This window comes from Tympanuchus pallidicinctus, unplaced genomic scaffold (assembly GCF_026119805.1).
Source record: "Tympanuchus pallidicinctus isolate F22 unplaced genomic scaffold, pur_lepc_1.0 scaffold2, whole genome shotgun sequence".
NCBI lineage: Eukaryota > Metazoa > Chordata > Aves > Galliformes > Phasianidae > Tympanuchus > Tympanuchus pallidicinctus.
The window spans coordinates 16,638,754-16,664,101 of NW_026294721.1; the positions used below are offsets into that span (position 1 = coordinate 16,638,754).

At 41.9% G+C, this 25,348-nt stretch overlaps 1 protein-coding gene across 2 annotated transcripts in view; it reads right to left on the minus strand.

The window, feature by feature from the left end:
• The window catches only part of PPARGC1A (PPARG coactivator 1 alpha), a 346,224-nt gene that overhangs the window by 205,709 nt on the left and 115,167 nt on the right, over nt 1-25,348 (minus strand). The gene's annotated exons all lie outside the window — the stretch shown is intronic.

Here is a 25,348-nt window from a genome sequence, read left to right on the forward strand (position 1 = left end):
TCAGCTCCTCAGGAAAAAAAAATAAAAAATAAAAAGAGCCGAGTCGAGTCAGACAACAAGTGAGCGTGCCTGGCAGTCGGCTTTTGTAGCAAGCCGTGGGCAGTCGTAGGTGGGCTTAACTGGCTCTGCTGTTTGTTTGTTCTGCAGTTTTGCAGCGTTCTCCAGCTGTCAGTCCTTTTCCTTTATAGTTACATTTATTTTTTAATGACTCTCAGCCTAGGAGCCTCAGCGAAGAGAACAGTGAACCAGTGGCAGCAAGGCTGCACCTCCCTCTTCCCTGCATGGGGGGCAAGTGTGGATTTTGCATATCATACATCATTTACAGCAGGCGGATGTAATTCTCCCAGGCTCAGGCTGTCCCCCCAACCAGAAACAGCAGTTGGCAGCTGGGATTTACAATTTCACAGAGAATGCTGGGAGGGGGAAGTACTTTTAAAGAACCACCACTCTGGGAAGTCTCAAGCATTTCAGAAACGAAGCCTTTTGTTCAGTATGAAATATTCTCTTTCAAACCAAACAGTCTATTACATGCTAACACGATCTGTATATTAAAGGAGATATAAAATGCATAATGCTTTGCTTCTTTTCCCCCTCAAAATAACTTGAGTTTTAGAGTGTCTACTGGAGCTGTACTTCTTCACTCAGGGGACCAACAAAAGCACTGAGGAGTGCAGTACTGCTCCAAGAAGACTGAAGAAGTAAAGAGAAGAAGAATGAACAATTAGAAAAGTGTTCCTCTGTTGGAGGAACAGAGGCCAGAATAGAACCAAACAAGGAAAAACATGACAAAGGCAAAAAAGCTCTACGTTTGGTGAATACCCCCTCTACCAAAAGGAGAGGAGGTAATGAGCACTGAAAGAACAAGAACAGCACGGGGTGAAATTAATTGCTTTTCTTCCTTGAGTAAGAGGAAGAGGTTCTCCTGCTTCCTGGGAGCCAGGTTTTTGGATGCCTGGGTGCTCACAACAGGAGGCAGAGGAACAGCTGTCTAGAAGTGTAATTTTATTTGAGGTTTCACTAGGGAAACCGATCGAAGATGCACTATGGGAAGAAAAATAGTGTCAGAGGAAGAGAGTTTAGGAAAAAGAATCTGCTCAGGGACAAGGGAAGGGAAGAAAAAAGCCCGTCCAAGAAATCACAGTTTTGTGGAGCTAGTGATTATTTTGTTTTAATTCAGGCCACAGAAATGTTTGATCCTCTATAAAATCCTAAAGCCTTGCAACTATCTGTCCTGCAAGGCAAATCTACTAAATAATGCAGAGTTCCCAATGGAGAAGAAACCTCCTTCCATCTACAGGGGGATTTTTAAAGGACCACATCAGAGTTCTGAGCTTTTAATTGTATCTTGCATTTAAACTTAATGGCAGGCCATTTGTTTTCCTTCAATACAGCAGAAGCAAAAAGCCACAATGAATATGTGAGATCTTAAGATCATTCAGCATGAATGCAGGGTAACAAGAAATCCAAAATTAGAGGCAACCATATTTTGAAAATGTATATTCTTAACTCTGTTGTCTCACTGTATGGACAAAATCTCCCCCACGGGTGTTGGGTCCCGCATTATCTTGGAAAGAGCAGGATCTCCTAGAGTCTCTCTGCAAATGGGCTTCAAGACAAAATAAAGGTGTTGGTGGTTTATCATCACTGAGGTAGGAATGAGCTTCAAGAAGGGCTGTTTTACACAAAACTCCAGGTTTTTGGGAAGGCTGCTGTGCAAGGAACGCACAACACCTCTTGGTATTCCTTTCTCACTGCTTCCCAGTGTCAGTTCTGCCACGTGCCTCCCTCCAAGCAGACGCCTAGCTGCCTAGGCAGGTGAGGTCTGTCCACAGAGTTGCACCAGCCCAGCCCTTGGCTCCACCAAGAATCCAGAAGGCACAAAAGATGATTCAGCATTGCCTCAATCTCCATCCTGCATATGTGCATTTCTTAACAAGACAGGAATAAACTGGCCACGATCAGAGCAGCTTGGTTTGAGATTATATATATATATATATATATATCTGCAGAGAAGCCCTTAATAAGATCAATACACTTACTGAGACCATTTTCCCCAGCACGCTCCTAGACTCTCAAATAAAATTATTCATATACAACACACTGAGCACCACTCAGACTCCGTGCACTTACAGCACGGTGTGGATGGTCAGCAGCTCTCCAGATACCCTTCTCCTGGCCGTTGCATATCTATTCATTGCCACCTCTCAATTGTAGAACAAGAATTGACTACTGTGTGAAGGGATGCAGATCTACACTTTATCATCCTCCAGATTACACAGAATAGCACCATAAATGTGGCCAGCATAGAGCAGTCTGTCCCAAAATGCTCACATATTTGCCTTGCCCCATTTTATCTGCAGAGGTGATCAAATGCAAACTCAACTTTATCTGATGAACTGCATCCTTACTGATGAATGACACTTCTCTTTGGGTCTGGTCAGATTTAATTCAGGAAAAACCTGGGGTGTTTGTTTATATAATTTTGCTCTTGTCATGCAAGGCCTGGCCTGCCTCTGTGATGCCCAAGTTCCTGTCTGCTTGTCAGTCTCATTTCTGTTACGCAGACACTTCATCCCACTGGAATCAATAGGTAGAAATCAATAAAATGCAAACGCTGCACTTTACCCTGCCTGCTTCAGATGATGCTCCTCCAGTCCTGGAAATGCCGCAGCTCTCCATTTACAGCCTGGCATATGGAAAGAGGAAGGAAAGGTCCTGGGTGACAGGCAGGCAAAGCAGAGGGCTTTCTCAGCTCCCAGGCAGCACCAGAGGAAAAAAGGGTCTTTTTTTGGCTGCTGTTCCACAGCTTCAATAGCAATCAGAGAGTGCAGCAAAGCCCATTCAAGGAGCAGCTTTTGTAAAACGCAAGCAAGGGCAACTCCAGAGAGCGTTCAGAATGGAAGAGACTGGAGAAAGCTCCCCAGAGCACAGCAGACACCAACTGCTGTCCAACAGAGTGGCTGGCATCATTTTACCTCTGACATGAGATAAAAAGCAGTTCTCGCCCTTCTCACCAAAGTTCAAACCCCACACTATGGGCAGAGCAGGATATCAGCAGCATGCTTCATTTGGAGAATCCCCTCTCCAAACTGGCTGCCAATGGTGCACACACCCAAATAAATACATCCTCCCATTTGGGCCTGTTAGAGATGCCCAGAGAAATTCTCATTCCTACCCTGCACCCCAATACACAAGGAAGTGAGCAGAGTGCCCTGCACATGCTGTTAGCTTATCAATTTGAATGTTTGTGTTATTTCAGCACTTGTTTAGCTTTAACTTATTCTGGTTTATTTCAAACAATAATATAATTTGTATGGGCATGATGCATTTCATTTCACTGAGAAGTTAGGGTCTCCAGAGACTCGCACTAAAATCATACTGATATTGTCAGTAATGTAATTGCCATTCAGTCTCCATAGACTTCTATTGAAATTGCTTTCCTCTCCTAATCTCAAGTAGTAGGAACAACATCCCAGCAGAGACTCCAAAGACTTGCAGTGGAGTCATGTTCCCATCATAAATGGTCTAATAATGATCCTCTTTAGACGTTCCTTGAAACTGCCAAGAGACTGGTGCTGCACAGTATTTATTTTCCACTATGTTCTGAAAAGGACATTAATGTTCTCTCCCTTGAATCCTGAAGCTCACGTCCGTCCTATTAAAAAACTTTATGAGAAGTAACTACTGCTTCCCTGCAGTCCCCCCCAGAGCCTTCAGTACATATATTATTATTTCACCAGCTTCACTACCGAGTTGCAGTGAAATTAGAAAATGCACCATTTACCCAACAGACTGGGTCGGATCCCACGGATGTGCTTTACTCCGTGAAGTAATTAGGGGAAGAGAGGCAGTGCGTTATTTCACCTAGAATGCTGGTCCACCCACAACAGTATTAACCAAAAGGTTAGTGCCCTTAGTGATAAAAGTTACTGGATTTGTACAGTGGAGGTGGTAAAGGTTATTTTCCTCATTGTTTTCCCTTGTTATACATTACAGCCAGCAGGCCAAGCTCACAAGAAACAGCGACGTGCTGAGAACAGGGATTTAAATCCTACTGAGGAGGAAGGGAGGCTTAACCTGAAGGACGGAGGCCAGATTCCAAATCTGGTCCAATTCTCTGCATCTTTGACACCTCTTCAACTCAGTGGATAAGCAATCAAAGCTTCCAAATTTCTGGAGAAAGTTCTCTCCCAACAGGCAACATGAACATATGGTCAGGTTGCAGCAGAAAGCAAATTTTGCAAGGAGCTTTTGAAGTCCTTTGTCTCAATGGGTTTTGTAGAGGAGCATCAGCAAAGTTTTCAGCGCTCTGTTGGGGCATTTAGCATTTTATGGAGACTAAGAGAATGAAGCACCAAATGCGAGCACAGGGCCAGAACTCTAAGAGTCCTCTCTGGTCTCCTCTGCTCCTAGGATTCACACTGTGCTTGCACTGATTGCTCCCAGCAGCTCATCTCAGGTGCCTCAGACTCTCCACCTACAGAAGGCAGGTATCACCACCCCCCAGTTTCAAGGTTAACTGTGGGCCAAATGACACCCAAGATTAAGCTTTAATTGCACGAAGAACGAAACTAAGAACACATAACAGCTCTTCTACCTCCTGGGATATTCGGCTGCCCATGTGCAGCAGAAACTAGAAGAAAAACCCTAACTTGGATCATCCTTACCCAGCTCTTTTACTCTTGCAGTCTCTTGCAGGAAATCTCTTATAAATGTCATCTCTAGCCTATGGCTGCATTTGCCGTGATATGAGATGAGTGCAGAGGAATTTCATACTGAATCAAAGGTTTCCTTCAGCTTAAAATAAAGAATGATCAATTCCTTGTGAAAAATCACTGGCATAAAAATCTATCACGTGTGCGTTGTGGGCATGAGCTGCTCTCCACCTGGAGAGTAGTAAGGGCAGATTTCATGTTTTTCCTTCTTACACAATTTTGGAAACTTATGAATATATAGCTGCATGTAAATGTAAGGTATAATTACTATTAATAACAACTACTCAAGCACTGGGGAGAAATGGATCGATAGCCTCATCTCGGTACCTGTCAGTACCTGATCTTTACCATGAAAACTTATGGTTCAATCTACATAGTGAATTAAGTGAGTCCCAGTTTATACACTTCTTCACTAGAGAAATCTACTGCCATTTCACTGTGCAGAGCTTAAAATCAACAAGCATTTTAGTTTTATGTCTGAGTAAGATCTACCATTCAGCCCCATATGATGGTACAATATTGAATATTGTAAACTATACTCTGGATCACAATGGCCCACTGGAAGTTAAAAATAATAGTAAGTACATCACAGATTTAAGAATCTTAAGGGTTTGGTACAAGTTTGAACTTTTATATTTACCAGGAAATAGTTCACTGTTGTAGTTTTCATTTCTCCTCCAAAGTGCATCTTCTCCACCCGTTAATGAGCCCTGCCTAAAGTAGGCATTTACATTCAGACTGTTTACCTGATGCATGATGCTTTATGGAAAAAAATCTGCTCTAAACGATACTGCTAGAATTTTATTACAGACTTTTGTTGCAAATAATAAAATCTTTCTACAGCTAATGAACTGCCCAACAAAGCAAGTTTGTTAGTTAATAAAAATAAATGATTTTAAAAACAATCAAGATATTAGAATTTTTTTTTCAGTAAAGACCTGTTTGTACATTTTACATTAATTGACATATTATATTACTTCCAAATTTTCTGCAGTTCTGATAGAATGGAAATAAGCATTAGGAATATTAGTTTTCAGGATAACTAATTCACATGAAAATGTTTATATGTATGAGAACAAAGAAAGACTTTATTATTTCATTTGGTGGGACAGACAGAATGTCTGTTAGCAACTTAGAAGACAGACAAATGCCTAGTGATGGACGCGTTTTCCTGCTAAACACTCTCCTTACAGCCTTTATGTTAGGTCTTTGTCTTTAAATCTTTGAAGGACAACTGGAAAGGATTAAAAGAAGGCCATGATTGCCTACAGGTAGCAAGAGTCTCCACTGACACTCAGATCTGTAAATATCGAGCAGCAATTTCAGACACTGCCAGCCCCTTCTCCTGCGCTCCCAAAATTTGCTCTGGTGGTCTTTCCAGATCTGCCCAATGTTTTGGAGGTATGCACACGTGTGTGTGTATTCTGTACACGGCAAGACTGGGTTTTGTGCTCATGGCTTTACTGAAGTGCCTTAAGAGCTCTATGCCTAGAGACCAATTAATAACACAGTTAATGACTGCAGAGCACAAAGATTTAACTTTCATTCTAATTCTTGGTAAGAGTTAGACTGAAATGAGTTCATCAAAATCTCTGGACAATAAAAATGAAGAGAAGTAGTTTTCACAGCTTCAAGAAAGAACTGACCATTGGGTTGTGTCGTGAGATTGCAGTTACCTCACAGGCTATTGCTTTTCACACAGATGCTCTGCATTAAACCAACATTTCAGTTAAATTACAATCATTCAGTTCTCAGATGACCAGAGTTAAACACCCAAGACTCAGAAACTGAAGCTCCATCAAATACCAAAGGTCCTGCTAACAGGGGAATCAGGCAAGATCCTAGCAGAAGCAGAACAGAAAAAAAAGCCAACCACACACTGGCATTTATCTGAGGTGACATATCTGCTCCCAGCTGTATTTGATGATAAACAAGACTGTATACATCTCAATAAAACACAAATAATGCATCTCAGGAATGACCCTGGTACCCCTTGTCCCATATTATAGTTCCATTTTCAAGCATTTTCAAACTTTTGAGGCAAATGACTTTTTTAAAAAGGAATAAAGCCAGCTAATAGTGGGAGGGAAAGAATGCCCTACTCCCTGCAGGTGACTTCCTGAAGTCCTGATACATGAGACTTTATTATAACCATGTTCCTAACGTGGGACTGCAAGGGTGATGAAAGTGATAACAGAAGTGAAGACAACCCAGTTCTGCTCAGGGACCGCAAAGCAGAACGGCTAAGAGGTCCACTGAGCACAGACCTTGGGGAAAAACACACTCCTGCCTCCTCTGGATTGCACACTGCTCCAGTTTTTTACTAACCTCACAGCTCAGAAATGGTGTGTTATTTCAAGGTTGAATTTGTCAAACTTCAAACTCCAGCCATTGGATTTCATTATGCTTTTGTCAGCCAGACTGAGAAGCTGCCACTGGTGTTTTTCAGCTAGCATTATTTTGCAGTGTGTGATTCCCAATCCTTTCCCCATCTATGCACGAGCCGTTCTTCATCCTTACTTAGAGATCAATTAAGTGCACATATCTCATGTTTATGCACAAATTGCCCTGAAGGCACCAGCAGCTTTGCATGGTTGAGGATTGCAAGTTCAGACTTCATTCAGATGAAGCTGAAGGTGACCCACTGGGTAAAATCCAGGGTATAACCACCGCTATCTTCTAAAGGGCCAGGATTTATCCATGGCCCTTTATTTATTGTAGTTTTAATAGAAAACTCACAAGAGTTTTCTATTTTCAACCCGTGTCTTGGCAGATTTTCAGCTCCAGATGTTTTGCCCTCTTGAAATTTGGTGAAGTTTTATTTGGTTCTCCACATCCCTTTATGATAGACTTGCTACAAGAGAACACCTCAGAAGCAGCTGGACCTCAGGAGCATGCAGGTGCTCACTGCCTTGTGGGAAGCTCCAGCCCCGGAGGGAGGAAAGAACCTGCTCTGCTGCTCCAGGGAACTCCAAACCACTGCTCCAGGTGTAGAACAAAATACCTCTGCTACATATTCTGTGCTCATGCAACAGCCTCTGCACCATCCTCTCATCTGCCAATAACTTCTTGTGTACCAGTGAGACACAATCTTAAAAAGGAAACTGCAAGAAAGTTACAAGAGATTCACAAGCATTACAGTAAGGCATGGAAAAGTAAAATATAAGTTCTTTCCTCGGAAAGAAGAGTGTTAACAGGTTTCCCCTCCTGTTAACAAAGCAAGAGCCTGCAGGCCATTAATATCTGTGTGGTAACCTTCAGAAATCTTCCAAAATAACAGAAGATTAGCACCAGTGGCACACGCATTGCTCAGCTGTAACATGGCAGCACCTTACGTACTCGGCTATGAAATTACAGCTCTGTATGTACACAATCGATGCCTAAGTGCAGTTCTTCTTCAAGGACAGTAAAACTCGAGAGTTGAGCGACCAGCAAAGTGAGAAACGCTGCTGTGCAGAAACATCACTGACTTCTCATTACATTTTAAGAATTAGTGCTTTACAGTGCACGTTTATTGGTGCACAAAACTGTTTTAAGCTGATAAAATATTTTTCCAGGTGCTGCATATCTTCATGCTAAACACCTCTGCTCAGGGCAGTTAAAATTAAAAGTATCCTGTAAGAAAAGATGCTCTCCAGTGCAAAATCAATCACCTCGTTTAATACAATCATCAAGGAATGCCTTTATTAATCATTACTAATTATGCAGACCAGATTATATTTTAATATTCATAAATGTTACAGCTCTTTGCTGGACTGCTGGCAAATGGTTCAATCAGAAAATGAGACCATTTTAAAAGGGGCAGAAATAATACTTGCAAATATTGCATGTTCTTCTATATTTTATTCTCAGTGTTAAATTTATCCTTAAGAAAATAATGAAATGACTTTAAGTATCCTACTTACAGACCATCTTGAGTGTGCATTTTCCCAGCAATCTATCCCTGAGGCACAGCAAGATCTCCCAAATTCCTTTCCTATTTTTCTCACATATATCATTTGTCACATCCTCAGTCTGGCATCCATCACTGGTGGTAGATGTTATAGGTTGGAGATACCTTTCTCATTCTGTGCAATGACCAAAATGCCTCAACAACCAACTATCTCACACATAGTGAAAGGCATGTGCAGGAAACTGCCCTAAACAGTCAAACTCTCTTGCCACACTATAATTCTTCAAGAGCAAAACAAAAGTTTTGTGCCATCTAATGATTATTACCTGGAGAAGTTTTCCATGGCATGTTGAAAATCAAAAAATAACAGCACGTCAAATGAAAATTTTCTCAATTTCAAAAGCTTTTGATTCCACAGTTCCCTAAAGGTGTTTTTATCACGGAGCAGTACAATGTGTCCTTACAACAGGAGAATGGCCTGCTCCCTATTTTGGCAGAGAGGGCTCAAACAGTGCCGAGGCCACAGCAAAATCAGATCCAAAAGAAATGCCAGCTTGGGCAGAGCTCTCCAGACACGCTTATCAGCTGCTACCCTATCACCACTTTCATCTTATGCAGCTGCTGTCATTCAGTGGTCTGAGATAGGAGTATATAGGTACCCCAAATTCAGAGGGAGAGAGACAGATCTCACTTAGAGTATTTTTTCCCTTTATTCACTATTGTGTTGGAAAAAAGATGCAAGCTCATGCGAAAGTGAGTTCTGCTCTGCAGCCACAGTTCAGTATTCAGATCTGTCTCTTGAGCTTGATTCAACAGGAAGTATCTGGAAGCTACAAGCCTCTAGCGTACAAGCATTTAAAAACTGTGCTCAGTATTTTTGTATTTATTTTTATTGCTGCCTTAGAAGAAACTACTGCCGCTTTTTAAGCAAATGCAATAGCTTCCCTTAATACCTCTCACTCCACTGACATCTTCTGCTCTCACACCCAACCTTATCCTTCCAAAACAGAGAAAAGCACATAAGAAATCTGTTAACAAAGCTCAAAAGCAACTCGCAGTACAAATTCTATGGGGCAAAACCCAGGGGGCATGAACACAGGCAGAGGTAACACACTTTGTGAATAACGTACATCTCGAAGACAGGAGCACCGCATCCACTGCAGTGACTTGCACCACCCTGCTTCTTGCTGCACCTTCCAACACTGAGTTTCTTAGCACGTCAACTCTGCTCTCAGATGGCTTCGAGAAATGTCAGCATCGCTCCTGATTCATCCCATGATGTAACTGATTACAACCTAATTCTTCTCACAACTCCATTGCTGCTCATCTGTACACACGAACAACACATTGTAAAGAGCAAAATTTTATCTTCTCAACACATGTAAGGTCCCATGCTCATCCTTAGCTCTGCATTAATCATAATCACAATTAATAATAAATCTATCAGACACAGCGCTCTTCCTTCAGCTATCCATAGAGAAAACAAAGTCGTTGTCTACGGTCCACACTTCTAACCGGAACCCATGGAAAATGACATGATGATCCTGTCAGACCTCTTTACACAAATAAGTCACATTTCAGGTGAGCAGACGAAAATCAAAAGCAATCAGTTCTGCTGGGCTGTGCACCGGGAGACGCAAGTCCGACGCCCCTAGAGAAAGCCTCAGCCCCCTACTGAATAATGCAGCACTATTAGGCACAATGCTACCTCCTCTGAGGCACGGCATTCCTAAATTTGAAAGAGTCATTTAAAATATTCTGAGACACAGTGAACGTTTAACAAGTTTATAATGAATAGGGTAAAAGAAAACAGAACAATTTGGTTTCCAAACATACAGCACTGATACTATTGACATTTAGCTCCCCCTCAGTCTTAACCTTATCTTCTTTGTCCTTGTCTCTCCCATTATTCTTCCCTTCTTTGTTTACTTGCTCTTACTTTTCTTGTCCTGTCATTTACACAGTAACATTATTTTAACGAGTACATTTGAACAGGAACTATACCAATTACTACATCATCCATTTTTGCTTAGCCTTTATAAAGAAAGGGTGAGGAAGGAAAGAAAAAGATTAAACCAAACGCAATAGTTTCAAATTCTTTGCAAAGTGCCACCGCATCTTGAGTTGAGCCTGCTCTGCAGTGGATGTGTAAAATATATTCAGTGCCGTATAAGTAATGACATATCAATTAACTGTGTCACAAGGTCTAAAAATATGCAAATTACTGTACTTCAATTAGAAAAATCTACATCCTTGGAGAATATTGTAAATCAGGAAATTTGGGAGACATTAAGAGTAATCAGTGAAGGAAAGCATGCACTTTTCCCTGTATCCTATTTTTATACATACATAATGAAATAATTATAGCTACACTGTATTTATGCCTCTGCAAAAATATTAAAATCTTAAGATCTTTACAATGATAAATTTAATCCACATTACGTTTGCAGACAACATTAATTATATGAAAAAGAAATCTATTATCATTCAATATAACTAAGTTGAAACTAATTTGGACATGTAAATTAGACATACGACTTTTCCATAGTACCAGTATATTGGAAATCCAGGAGAGATATATAGATTAATTAAAGAGGTCGTAAATGTGGAAAATGCAAGTTAGTTTCAGTTGATTCTGTAACCAAAAATATATACTGATGAAAAATGTATACATACAATTTGAAAAGAAGCTCTTTATGTTTTAACAGCAGCTCTCCTACGATTATTTTTTTCTGCTAAGAATTCTGCATCACACCCAAAACCTATCGGTACAGGCTGTACACCTGGAAATGTGTATGGCAGTGTCAGATATCGAAGACCAGGTCATTCACCACTGTAGCAGCAGTAGTGATACCTTTTGTTTGAAATTCAATTTGCATCTTTTTCAGAGATGCCATAAGAATGCATATAAGGAGCAGACGTATGACTCAGATCTGCAGTGGTTCCATTCTTGATGAACTACTGTAGCCTCCAAAGGACTCACAGTCCAGTAAGAGACATATCAGAATAGCACTCCAAGAGGAGAAAACGGCTGCCCTTACCTCTTCTACTCTTCCATATGTTGGAGAGTCTATTCAGAAGCATGTTGGTTGTCTCTGATTCACCAGTTCCAGGTGAGACACTGTTCAGTCTCCTCAAAGTGCTAGATATTGCTCTCAGGTGAGCAGGACTCCCAACCCACTTCATCCTGTCAGCACCCAGAGACCGCACCACAATTTCTGGTAGCCCTCAGGAACACAGGTCCAAGCATGTAGGTCTGCTTATGGACATAAGGGTACCAAGCAGCTAAATCCATGCATGCACGGACTGCAGAAGTGAGGCAATTCGATACTCCACTATAAAATGCTATTTCTTAAGTACCAAAATCATGGTCTTGTTTAGTTGCATTTACCTGAGGTATGAGGGGCACCCTGTGGCCAGCAAAACTCACCACTGGTAACGGGAAAGGATCGCAGCACAACAGACACGTAAGCAGGACTTGGTCCTGCTTGTGACGTGGGAGCTGAGGCCACCCAGCTCCCAAACGTGCTCAGAGGACAGCGAAGGGGCTTCCAGCACTGGTGTGTAAACACCCACGTCTGTACGGCTCAGGAAGGCCGGCACCTGCTCCAGGCCTATTCCTGCAGATCCTGACAAGCCGCTCCAGGCTCAGTTCAGCTCTTAACAAAGACCATGGATGCCTCCCCCACTGAGCTGAGGGAAAGCAGCCCTGAGGAAGAGGGACACATCTTAGGCAGCTGCCACTGAAATCTGCACTCTTCCACTTCTAGAATACTATCACACACGTGCATCTGTTTAACTGGATCCAAACCCCTTTTAACTAAATCAGAGCTATACATGGATTTTTAGAGTGTATATAGGCCAGCTTTACTTAAGCAAGGAGATTTCTGATAAACATGCAAATAGGAATTTAAACAGCAATTTAAAAACCACGAATTCAATTCTCATTACTTATGCAAACTATCATGGTCTTGTCATGCTTTATTTCTCTGCCTTATCATTTTATCTACGGTATTTCCCCTCTGTCGCTGCATTTTCTTTTTTTCCTGTCATCTACATTTTCTGGATGTGTTCTTAATGTTCTCACCTCCATATTTTAACCTTTCAGGTAACACAGGCTTTACTGCAGCAGGCAGGGAACAGGCATTCACATGTAACTGAAGACACTGTAATTCCTGGTACGTAATTGCAGGGAACAGAAAACTTCAAGATATCATCAGACAAGTAGTTTATCATATGAACCTAGGGGCATTTATGGGCTACAAGAAGAAGCAGATAGGCAGACAGATTTAAAATTGTATCTGTACAATTTAAAACTTTTAAAAGCTAGAAATTATTATTTTTCAGAAATAGCTAAATGCTGTTTAAAACAGTAAGACTCCTTTTAGTTTAACCTGTGTTAGATTTATTTGCCGTATTTCTGTTTGCCATTATAGTTATATTTTCTGGAAAACACCAGAATACCCATCCTTCCTGAACTGTAGGACTGATATCAGATAATGATCAGAACAAATTCTTAAAAAAAAAAACAGAACAAACCTCACAAGTTCATCATAAATCTACATAGAAAGAGAACAGGCAAGGGGAAAAAATGCCAAGAAGAGAAAACCATAATCACCATCCACCACCCTATGGAAAAAAAAATGTGGGGGGGAGGGAGCAAAGCAGAACGAAACACAGAAGCATAAGCTGTAAATACAGCACACATTTTATTACCGTCTATGTGCTGCTTCAGTCCAGGACTTTGCAATTTAGTTGCCTATTATTTGCCTTCACACATTAGCTAAAGAGATCTACCATTTTTGAAAGGTAATTATATTGTAATGCGGGTGGCAGTAAAACAATTACACAAGATAAGCCCTTGCAATGATCTTTACAAAGCAAACCAAAAGTAGTATTGAATCATAAAAGCCCCAACGTGGAGAAGGCTGCATTGCAGCACTATCGCTCTGCTACTAGTTTCCCTGCAAAAGTGGCAGAGCAATACTGCAAACAGTGTAGAACGCCGACACAGTGAAGGTTAAGCGCTCCGTAAGTTTAAAGGATTCTTAATCCTAGACTAATATTTTATCGTCTCTATTTGGTGTAGATTCCAAAATACTCCAAGTGCTAAAGAAACATTTGTTTGGGCTTTTTTCACCCGTACAGAGTTTAACTTTTACACCCTACTGCTATCCATAAGCTCTCTTGGTGTGCTGCCTTTTTAACAGGGTTTTTCCTGCCTCGTGAAAGTTGTCAAGACATGGTGAACACAACTGCTGAGCAAACACTAATTACTATTAATAGATAGCTCTGGAGATTAAATGAACTAAAGCAAGCAGTTTGTTTGACTGCCACATCGAGGCACTTGGTATTTTTATGACTTGTTAGTGATTCAGTGGAGATTTCACATGGCAAAAGGTGCCTAGTCAACCCGTGCTGATTGAGATTGCCAGTTTGAAATAGATTGCTCTTGTTTTAAACCTTGACCAGCCTTCCAACAAATCAGGATGCTCACTGGTGATACATTACATATAGAAGCTAACATCAAACATGCAGGAAAAAGAGGACACTAAGGAAATAATATCTGATCTTTGCTATTTTCCTGTGCATAAAGTAACAGCCTGTCATCTACCTTTTGCAGGTCATTTTTATCAAGTTGCAGGCCAAAATGAAATTTGACCTCCATTTTCCAGTTAGTCTGGAGATGATACATTTAAAGTAGACAGCGTAAATGAATGGTATGCAGCAAGAGGAAAGTCAAATTGGTGCAGAATTATTTGTGGTCAAGTTTTTGCCCCTGTATTTTTCATCATACCTTTCCCCTACAGTTTTTTGTCATCCTTTTCCTGTATTTCTCTTCTTCCTTCACTACAGTCTGGCCCCTTTTCCACCTGGAAGGATAACTTTTACTGCAGCTATGCCCTGGTCACTGGGATGCATTTGTCCTCCCAGATAATTAGAAGTGCAGCACAGTAGATACCTAATTCTGCAGACTCGTGCAATGGAGTCAGAAGGACTTCTTTTACATAACAAGACACAGTGAGTCAGAGGAAAGCCACGAGACTTTATGTATAGCTTCACAGCACCTCACCAATATTATTTCAGTACTCCTCAACAACAAAAACATGAAAATAAAACGCATGTTTTGTTATGCCCCAAAATGACAATTTCATAAGTCCACATCTGTCTTTACTCACGTGCAGCATCAGGACTTGGGATGTCACCTCTTCAGAGCAATCTGCTTTCCATTAAAGGTTAATAGAGGAAAGGTCTCTGATCAGAACCTTTGGCCACGTCCACAGTTGGAAAACAGAAAATTCGTCAGTCTGGAATAAATTGTTTTAAGCCTTGATCGGCCTTCCAACAAGGGAAGTTCCTCTCTGGCAGCTGAAAGTGAACCTCTGAACTGCCAGTCCTCTTCCGTTAATTGTTTTGACGAAGGAAAGAAATGAAGACCGATGGTGGATGATTCCACCTGGCTGTAATCTCCATGCACAATCAGCTGTCCCAGAGAGTCTTACGGTTATCTTGGATATCTCTCCCGATGGTATTTGAAAACAGTGACTTACTGCCAATGTAAATTTGACACTCCCTTGTTTAAGAAAACGTGGTTTTATTATTAAATCAAGATGCCTCGCTGGAAAAAATTTACTATCACAGAGAATAGCAATGGATATATTTCATTATTATTATTGTATACGGGGTGCACTGGTTGTAAGAGGAACATCTGTGCTCCTAATTTTATTATAATTTCCACTATTCACAATATCCAGTGAGGCAAGCAGCACACAGCATGTCTGCATCTGAAAGATGAGGGCAAGGATGGATAAATGACAAACTTCTGGAACTCAGCGAACTTTCGGCATTGCTCATTCTGTGTCTCTACACTGGAAAAGAAGCAGCTACATACTAGGCCATAAAAACCTGACGGAGACCACATCAGAATTCAGTGGGCCAGAGACCTTGCACTGCCTGTGGTCTCTCCCCCTGGGATTCACTCTAGGTGAGAAGATGAGGTTGAGCACAAATAGTAAAACTATCAGACTGCAAATTCCAAGCTGACAGTGGATCTTCTGCATTACTAAGTGCTGAACAGTGGAATGGCCCCAGGAGTGTAATCCTGAATTAAACTACATGAATTCAAGTACCCATAAGCAAAAGATGTATAACTGAAGCAGAGGGAATTAGAACTAGTTCCTTCTCTTGAAGAAACCAGATGCTTTAAAGGCATATTGCAGTACCTCTCCACAATGGTGACAGATGCCTTAGTGATTCCTATAATTGGTGATGATGATGGTAATAGAGGTATGCTACCTCTATCCCCATAGACAGACAGAAATTATCTTTCAATGTCAGAATCTAGAAAATCCAGGAATGCTGAATACGAGTTCTGTGACAAGCAAACATATCAAGGGAAAAGTCTAACCTGTCATCCATGGAAAAAGAACATTAAAAAAAAAAAACAAACAAAAAACCTACTTTCTTACTACTGCAGAAAAATGGAGTTAGCCTGGGAAGGGGATAAAAGTCCTGTAAATACTATTGTAGTAAGTCCTAATAAGTTTGGCCTTTCCCCCACGTGCTGCAGCAGCAGCAATGTATCAGAGCTGCTTGCACACTCACTGATGTGAAGTAATTCCTCATCTCTCAGCCCCAAAGGAGGCAGGTCAGAAAATTTTATGTTTTCAACAGAAGTTTGGATTTTTTTTTTCCACAAGTACACACACACTGCTCTGCCTTTATCTGCCCATGAACCCACAGCCTTCGTACCTACTGGTTTTGTTCTGAGCAACCAACGAACGGCTGCTCCTAGCATGACGGTGGGTGCCTGACAGACAGGATGGAAAGAAATGGCGGGAATGGACAGCAGAGAATGGCCAGACCCCTAACCAAATCCACTCAGCATTTCATTTGGACAAAATGCCAGCCAAAGGTAAAAACAGAGCCACGTTAAAATATAAGGTGAACAAAGCAGCCATTGCTACTAAGTAAATGCCAGTGTAAAGGCATCCGCACTGTTAGAAACAGGGAGGAGAGCATCAAGGACCAAGCTCTATAAGCAGTGCTCGAGGTGAAGGTCACAAACTGCAGCAAAGCGGGTTCTTTCTGACCACCAGAGCACTCCTGTGCTGCAAGGATGATGGAGCATTGGTACAGGCTGCCCAGAGGCTGTGGAGTCTCTTCCTTGGAGACCTTCAGAAGTTGCCTGGGTGTGGGCTTGGGCACGTTGCTCTGGTGTCTCTGCTGGAGCAGGGGTGGAACCAGAGGGACTCAGCAGTCCCTTCCACCCCAGCTGTGCTGTGATTCTGTGCCTCTGTGGGCAGAGTCAAGCTCCCTCACCTCTGTGCTGGTTGCCCTCCATGAGTTCTATTGGGTTGGTCCACTGAAATGGTGTGCTTCTGCTGGGAAGTGTTGGAAAGAGGACAACTGCATGTATAAAGAGCTCAGTATATCGGAAAAGAAAAACCAAGAAATTATGATGCAATCATAGATGCATTGGAAAGGAACAGAGTGAACCTGTAATCAAGTCAGGTGACTCTAATCCTACTCTAACTCTCAGCAAACTCAAAGCTGGTGAACATCTCACTTCGTTTGAGGTACAATAGCAAGAAGGTCCTTACAGATGGGCAGACTCTGGGAATTTATCAGGGCAGAGCTGGCCTGCAGCCTTGCTCACCTCCCACCTCACCTCAGCTGCTGGCAGCCTCACTGAGCCTTATACTGCAACCCAGCCCAGTCTGCATCAGCAGGGCAAAGCAGGAGACATAAAGCACAGGTAAGAGGCACTGATGCAAAGGCAGTTCCACTGACAAAGCTGTACTTTTGCTGGTATTGCTTATTTTGCCAGGAAAGGATAGGGGTTGCTGTAATAAGCTATCTTGTCAAAAGCGCAGTTTTGCCAGAACAAGCTATTTCCAGCCGTCCACCCAGGACTGCTGTGCTGCCGTAGGAGGTGGGTATAGCTGCATCAGCAGACTGCTCCTAATGGAGACAGAGCTCGAAACCTGCTTTCCACATGGAAAAAGGCTGAGCAGAGGGCAGCTGCTTTGCTGCTTCACCTCCTCCTGCTTCAGGGCCCAGTCGAGCCCATCACCCAGCGATCTTCTGATGGTCCTGGCAGACACAGTTCATACTAAAGAGGCCTTATGCCTGCACAGACATGGATTTCAGGCACTGTATGAAACAGAGGGTGAGAGGCGAGATGTATCTGCCCACTGGTTAATTCATCTGTGGAACTGGGTGGTGCGGGATATTGCTCAGGCACAAAAATTAAATAAATAAAGTCCAGAACCAAAGTACAGATCTATTTTTGGAGATTCATCCAGGGCACGTCAAAATTGCCAGAAGCTATTTTGTGGTTGGGCATGAAGGAGAAGAAGGAAGGAAGAAAGCCAGAGAATTACAACGCAGCTGGCCTTGACCATCACTCATTAAAATATACGACTGCAGATAAGGCAAGGGTCTCCTCCACAGTGGCTGTTCCCATTTGCCAGTATATTTTGAGATCATCTGAAAAACATTTGAGATGGGTGGTGTAGAGCATCTTCACTAATATCAATGTAACAGACCTAAGAAACTGCACGCAGTGGGTGCAATTTCAATACATGCAACACACTTATCCAAGCAGATCCACCCCTGTCATTTGCTTCACACAGCACCAGGACCCAACTGCAACAATCCACATGCAGATAAAATTAGCAGTGATCTACATATTGTATGATGCATCAGAAGTCTGCTATCATCACGGAACAGCTGGAACAATTTGTGGCTAAGCACTTCAGCAACACACTACAGCCTTGCTTATATCAGGATTTTCCAAATACAGAATAGATCAAAACCTCATGATCCGGATATTAAAAAATATTTCTGAACAGAGAGATTGCAAATTTAGCTTCCCATGGCCATGAAAAGAAGTAAATAGATACTTTATTCCCTGTCCTTTGACTTCTGTAGTCTTTATGGAGAATTTTTCTCAGCAAGTGAGACACATTCATTGGGAGAAAAATGAGCAGTTATATTTTGAGATTGAAATTGAGAGAATGTCAGCCTAACACCTCCTTTCCAATTTTTATGAATTTCTCCAAGGATACCTGCTGAAATTTTATACAGAGAAAAGAGCACACATGCCCGTATTAACACCACAGTGACAAATTTAAGCTATGTCTTGTACAAGAGTAAGACCAAATAATAGCATTCTTTTCACCTTATTTTGCAGACGGTATTTTGCAGCCAACAAAAGGCAGCAGCTACAGCACTGCAAAGCATTTCACCAGGGCAGTGAGTTGCTCCCCTTTTCAGCCCAAACTGCATCACACATTAGCAGCCGTGACTCCAGGATTCCTTCTCTGAGCAGACAACACGCACTCTCCAGACATGCTGCACTGTGTGCCTGCTTGTTAGAACAGGCTAGAAAAATATTAAAAAAATAAAATAAGAAGAGCCACAGGGTCAGCAAAAAATCCACCAGAAATGTATAGATTGACTCCTAGAATCCCAGAAGAGCACGCAGACCACTTTAAAAGCGTGAAAAGAGGAGCAAGATTCTGGTGCCCCAGGTAGGAAAGGAGAATCGGATCCTGCTGGGGGCTGGGTGCCCTCCGCACTCAGCTTCCAGAGGATCAGCACCTTGCACGAAGGGCATCACTGCACGAGATCAAACTCCTTGACGGCATTTCTGGGTGCTACTATTCTTGGCTCTCTCATGGCTTCACGTATAATTTTGTGCAAGTACATTAACCTTGTTGTGGCTGAATGTACCCTCTGTGATTCGCCCTTCCTCCCCTGCAAAGAGCTTTCTGATCTTTGAAAAAGTCAATAAAGGTTGTGAGAGATCTACTTATAATTGCATGAAAAATTGAGGGCACAATTCTGCCATCCTCACTTATTCTAGCATCCCCAGTGCTTTCAGCTGTGTTAGTAAAATGCTACACGGCACAAATAAATGCTACAAAGTCGGACCTTTAGTAGAGGGGAAAAAGGGATACTAAATGTCAATGCCAAAAATTCCCTACATCTGAAAGAAGTGAGAAATATTTTAAAATTGAATTATGCATTGCATAAAACAGTTCCTAAGAATATCTAAAAGTCACATTCCCATTAAGATGCAGCTTTACACACACACAAAAAAACTCCCCTCTGTTGAAAAGCACACTCTCCAGGCAACAGAATCAAGCCTCCAAAGTTAGGCAATGAAAGAATCATGGTTGCTAATGCAAACTTAATCTGGTATCCTTTGCGTATACATTATGATACAGCCTAATTTTTTTCTTCCCCACTTTTTTTTTTAAGTGCAGTTCTCCTTCACAGTGCGGGATGGATAGTGCTGAATTAATAGAGCAACTATTCAATATTTTGTCTTATCATTGTTCAGAGTACAGCCTTACAGCTTGTTTCCTGCTAACTATTCAAACAGTGCTCTACAGACAAAATTATTAATTTCCTTATGGGCTTTTCTATAGCACTCATCACTAAAATAAGAGAGGGCTTCACAGACACTTCACTAATCTTCACAAAATCCCTGCAAGTTGAGGGAACGATTATTCTGTTCTATACATGGGGAGCTTAGGCACAGATAAATTAAAGAGTACCCACTAATTGAGGAAAGCTTGCCTTACAATGCCTCGGCCAAGGTTTTTAACAATCTTTACCACTACACAGTGTTCCGTATCTTCAAAGCTCACGCCTCACAGACTTCAGTCACAGCCATGCTCCTTTGCAAAACAGGCGCCAGGGCTGGGCTCGGGCTTCAGAATACTGGGAAACACAGTCGGCACTCATCTTTACAAAGTCTGCACAGGGACCTGTGTGTCACAGGGCAATCTGTGCCAGAACAAGACAGAACCTTGTTCTCTGGGGCTCGGTCACAAATCAGGAGGCCGCTCAGCAATTGCGGTTGCCACCATTTGCGACCCACCTCTTGTGGCCATGTAGTCCCACTGACTGCTGGTCTGCGCTGCGCAGCGCCTGCTGGCCTACACTCCATGGCTCACCCTGGTCAACTCAGCAGGCATAAACTTCACAAAATAAAGCAGCACATGCCAACAAGCACAAAGACAACTGCAATGTCCAAGGGGCAGATCAGTAATGCATAAACATCCTCAGTCCTCTACTTCCTAATTATTCTATAGCAAGACTGCAAGATTGTCCTTTTATTGGAAATTTTTTACATGCATTTTTCCCTTTTATTCCCCCCAAAAAACTGAAAGTACAAGACCTGAGGCATCATGTGGCTATCTTCCCACTTACTCAAAAGAGTTTTAAGTGTTAAGCTATGCCACATATACTTCTGCAGCCTTTGGAGTAACTGACAGCAATAATATATTATCTTCACTGATGTGGACAAACACTTGAAAACAGATGACAAATACTCCTACCAGGAGAATTTACAGGTATTCAGAAACAGGGAAAGACAGATGAGCACGACCTTCCCAGCCTACATTCCTTACAATTCTCAAAGCAATCCCAGTCTCCTTGCTAGGACTAAGCATCCCTTTTGTCCTTGGTCTCCAATCCCCAATCTTTCTGCACCCAGTGATCCATTTTCCCTTCGTCATCCCCAGACTCATCTATTTTACCTGCCATGTCCTCTGAGTCCACTGGGTTAGTTCTTTTTAACTGTCTCCAGCCCCAGAACCTCCCAGGGGCAGTCTGTCACACATTCCTCTCCAGGACTTTTCAAGAGAACTTCCCCTATCCCATCAGGCCCTTCTCACATCCATCTCTTTCCCTTCTCGGTCTCCTCCCACAGCTCTTCTTAGCCAGGTTATTACTCTTCCACATTCCCCTGACAAAACAAGCATTTCCCCATTCATCTGTACCAGCTTGCTGGGCTCCCATTTCCAGACTCACACGTAACTTTGTTTGGATGCAGGATTCCCCTGTATCACCCGACATCTCCAAAAACTCATCCTCCAACTTATTTTTTCATTCTCTTCACTGAATCAGTTCCAGCATCATCCTCCAAATTTCTGTTATATTCCATTACTTTTTCATTCCAGTTTCATTCCTCCAAACTTCCTAGCAAACTACTTCTGTCTCCACCTATTTCCTGAGGCCTAGCTTTTCTCTCTTTTGCATTTCAATCTTGTTTTCTTCTGCACTCAGAGTCACACAGGCAACATCAAATGAAGTCCCTTCTTTCCAACGCTAAGCCCAGCAGACTCAAGTCCACTTGGGACACAACTGCCCTCCATCAGTTGCTCAGTTGCAGATCATGCTGACAGGATAGGTTCTGTTAAGCCCAAGCACAGGCATGTTTAAATACAACATATAAACCCAATGAAATCTTCAAAGGACCATCTTTTTCTACCACATGTGCCAAAGGAGCATCCTTGACAAAGGAGAGCATACCTCCGTCAGTTATTAAACCACTGCTCCAAAGCTCAAGCTGTTCAAAACGTCTGAAGTGTTTCTGAAGATCAGCAAAGCAGCATATTTTCCATCACTTCATTTTCAGAAAGTTGCTAATTTTTATAGTATTTGCAAGGAAATCCTGCAGGAAAGCTTTTTGGTAAAATCAGTGCAGTTTTTAGCAGCTGAAAACAAGATACTTCAGAAGGACATGCTACACAACCTTAAAACAATCAGCGATGTCACCCCCTCACCCTCCTTATAATAAATCCAATAACTCCTCATTTCAACCAACAGAAGTAAAGCCGGGAAAGGAGCCAGAGATATACTCTGATGCATATTAGGGAAAGAGTATTCCAGGGTCAGAGGACCTTATTGGATAAAGTTCTCTTTCCTACATTTTCCTGAATATGACCCGAAAGTCAGCAATTCTAATTGTGCTGATTTTAGCGACAGAAACAGGATGACAGGCAGCAGTATATTCTGTTGTTCTGTTTTGACTGAAGTAATTAACTAATATTCAGGATCTGGCTGCAGTTCCCATTCACAAATACACTGCTTAGGGAGTCAGGTACTGCTTTAAGGCAATCCTGTTTATCACGGGTAGTGTACAGAATACTCCTCAATGGGAATGAACAGGCACAAAACATTTTACCAGTTTTGCAGCGCAAGATTCTCCTCAGAGCCTTCAAATTATACTAAAATAAGTTTTGTTTCTGTGGATATTTTTATTTATTGGGCTTGGGGGAAATTTTTTTGTGGGGGTTTGTTGTTTTTTTTTAAGCTGTCTCTCAGACATGTTTCAATTGCATTTCTAGCTGCCCTTACTTCCCACTACTGTCTGTGTCAACGCTGCTTCTGCTTGTGTTGACTAGTGCACTTGTGGGCACACACACAATTTATGTCCCAACAAAGCAGCAAAACAACACTCAGCTGTCTGAATTTGAGCTTGGCCACAAAATAGTGTGTGTGTTATGGAAGATAGAACTCTGAGCATCCTGTAAGGAGATTCTGAAGAATTTACTTTTCTTGGCTGAAAAAAGGGGCACTATGCCCACTACTTCCCTCCAGGTTTGAAAGCAAGCCCAGGATTAAACAACATCAGTCTGAGCCCCATTTAGCTTGGACATCCAAGTATTTCTAGCAGTGCAATGATCAAGGTGATATACTTAAAGTCTCACAAGTGTCTTTTCTTATCCTCTACCCAGAAGGTCCCATTTTAGCTTCTTTTTGCATGGACATGCTTGTACCATAGGCACATTGCTATTACTTATTTGAGAGAGAGTTATGTCAAAGTGCACCTGGGGGAAAAAAAAACACCTTTTCAGTAAGTATTCCCAGTAGTTTTAAATTCTTCTATTGAAGGGGAAAAAAAAAAAAAAGAAAAAAGAAAAAAGTTCTATTTAAATATGTAGCTGACAAATGCATTAAACAAATAAGTAAAAATGTGCTTCACACAGACTCGGGGCCATTTGGCTGCAGTGAGCTGTCTGCATGTGCTCACGGCACTCCAGCAACCCCAGGCACGAATACAAACCTCGCTCCAACCTCCAGCCCTGGTGTGTGTTATTGCTTACATAACTCCAGCCTGCCTAAAGCACAGCCCAGTGATGGGGAGATGCACAGGCAGAGCTCCACTGACATTATGGCCTTTTTCTTGCTTGCCGGAAGCATAAAAAGGATTGCGTGTTAGCAGACAGCACAATAAAGTATGGAGTTTAACTAAACAAGCAGGGGATGGGGTGTGTGTGTGTGTTTGTGAGAAAGTGTGTGAAATAGAGCTGCTTTGCTTCAGAGCCTTTTCAACTTATTACCTCATATGGAATTTCTGTTTGAATAATTTAGTAAATTAAAAGTTCCTCCGTGCTCCAAAGATCTCGGAACATGGTAGAGAAAACACTGACATACAACCTAAAAACTCAACTTTAGTAGGTTTAACAGTGAGAAGGTACAAAATCCAGGCATGGAGAGTTATGTGGCTGATCATAAAAAGGATCAGCTCACTGAGCACTGTAGCTATCTAGAAAACACACATAAAAATTCAGATAAGAACTGAATGTGAAGCAATAGCACAATTTACTTACAATCTGGAATATCAGCAGGATTTTAGTTTGTTGTTTGTGGGTTGCTGGGGTATATGGTACATTACAGTAGAGCATCAGCACTAATTCTACATGGCAGCTCCTCAGAATACCATCTGCTTCCCCGGTAACTGTTAATATAGTTGTAATTATCTACTTCTAAGCACTTTATTGGGAATATCATTTGCAAATTAATCAACTACAGACCGGTAAAACAAATGACATGCTTGTCTGAAAACAACAGCATTATTTCAAATTATTTTTCTAAGGGTTGGGAAGTATCAGCCACAGTCAAAGCAGGGAACAGAGCAAGTGAAGGTCTATGTTCAGCTTAAGAATATTAATTCTAGCTACATCCACCGTGAATTTGCTGTCACATGGAGTGATGGCAGGTCTTTAGGAGCAAGAAATCTGCAATGCAAGATGCACCCTCATTTGTGAGCTTCTCGCTCTTTGCTCCATAGAATCCAAGTTCTTTGAGGACTTTGTGCACTTTGCCTTGGCATCCTGCTTTAATATAGGCTCTCTCTGCCCTTCTTCCCCTTGCTTTCCACAGTACCTTCAGTACTCTTGCACAGCTCATACTCCTTAATACTGGCCTTCGTCTCGTTTCTTTCCCTCAGAAGGGGACTCTTGGCCCTGGGTTTATCAGTTTAACTTTATAGAGTGAGCAAGCTCCCTTAACGCCTGCCTGGTGAATCCCCTTTGTCTTCCCAACCCAGGAGCAGATATCATTTTATGATGCCCCAGCTGAGATGTATCCTATAGTCGGGAGTGGTATTTACTCCTCTGAATGCCAGTAACATATTCTTCTTGCTGCAAAAGTGAAGGCTGCATAATAACTGAAAACATTGGGTTGAGCTGCACCTTCTGATGGAATGAAGACGCTTTAATTATTTGAAAGCCAGTTGTACGAGGAATTATGAGACACCACACAAAAGCACAGTCCCCACCAAAGTTTCCAATAAGCTATTAGGAAAATGAATTTGGAGGACCACAATAAGCAACCGGGCTGCTATCAGTTTACTCATGCAGATAACCATAAATAGCCTTTCCACAATAATGCCGTTGAGCAAGAGATTTTTAAAATCACTTAACTTGTAATTCTTGAAATATTAGAAGCCTTGCAAAGTTAATACAATATTCTAGCTCAGTGAGCAAGCAATACGTAAGCTATGTTTGCTATGGCGTCTGTTTGCAATGTCCTTTGCTTGGCAGCAGGTTTAACTGAAGCACGGTCTAATGGCAGGAGTGGGGTGAGCTGATCGATAAGCATGGAGTGCCATTTCTACATTCATGGTTGAAAGCTCACAAATAAAAGCAAACAG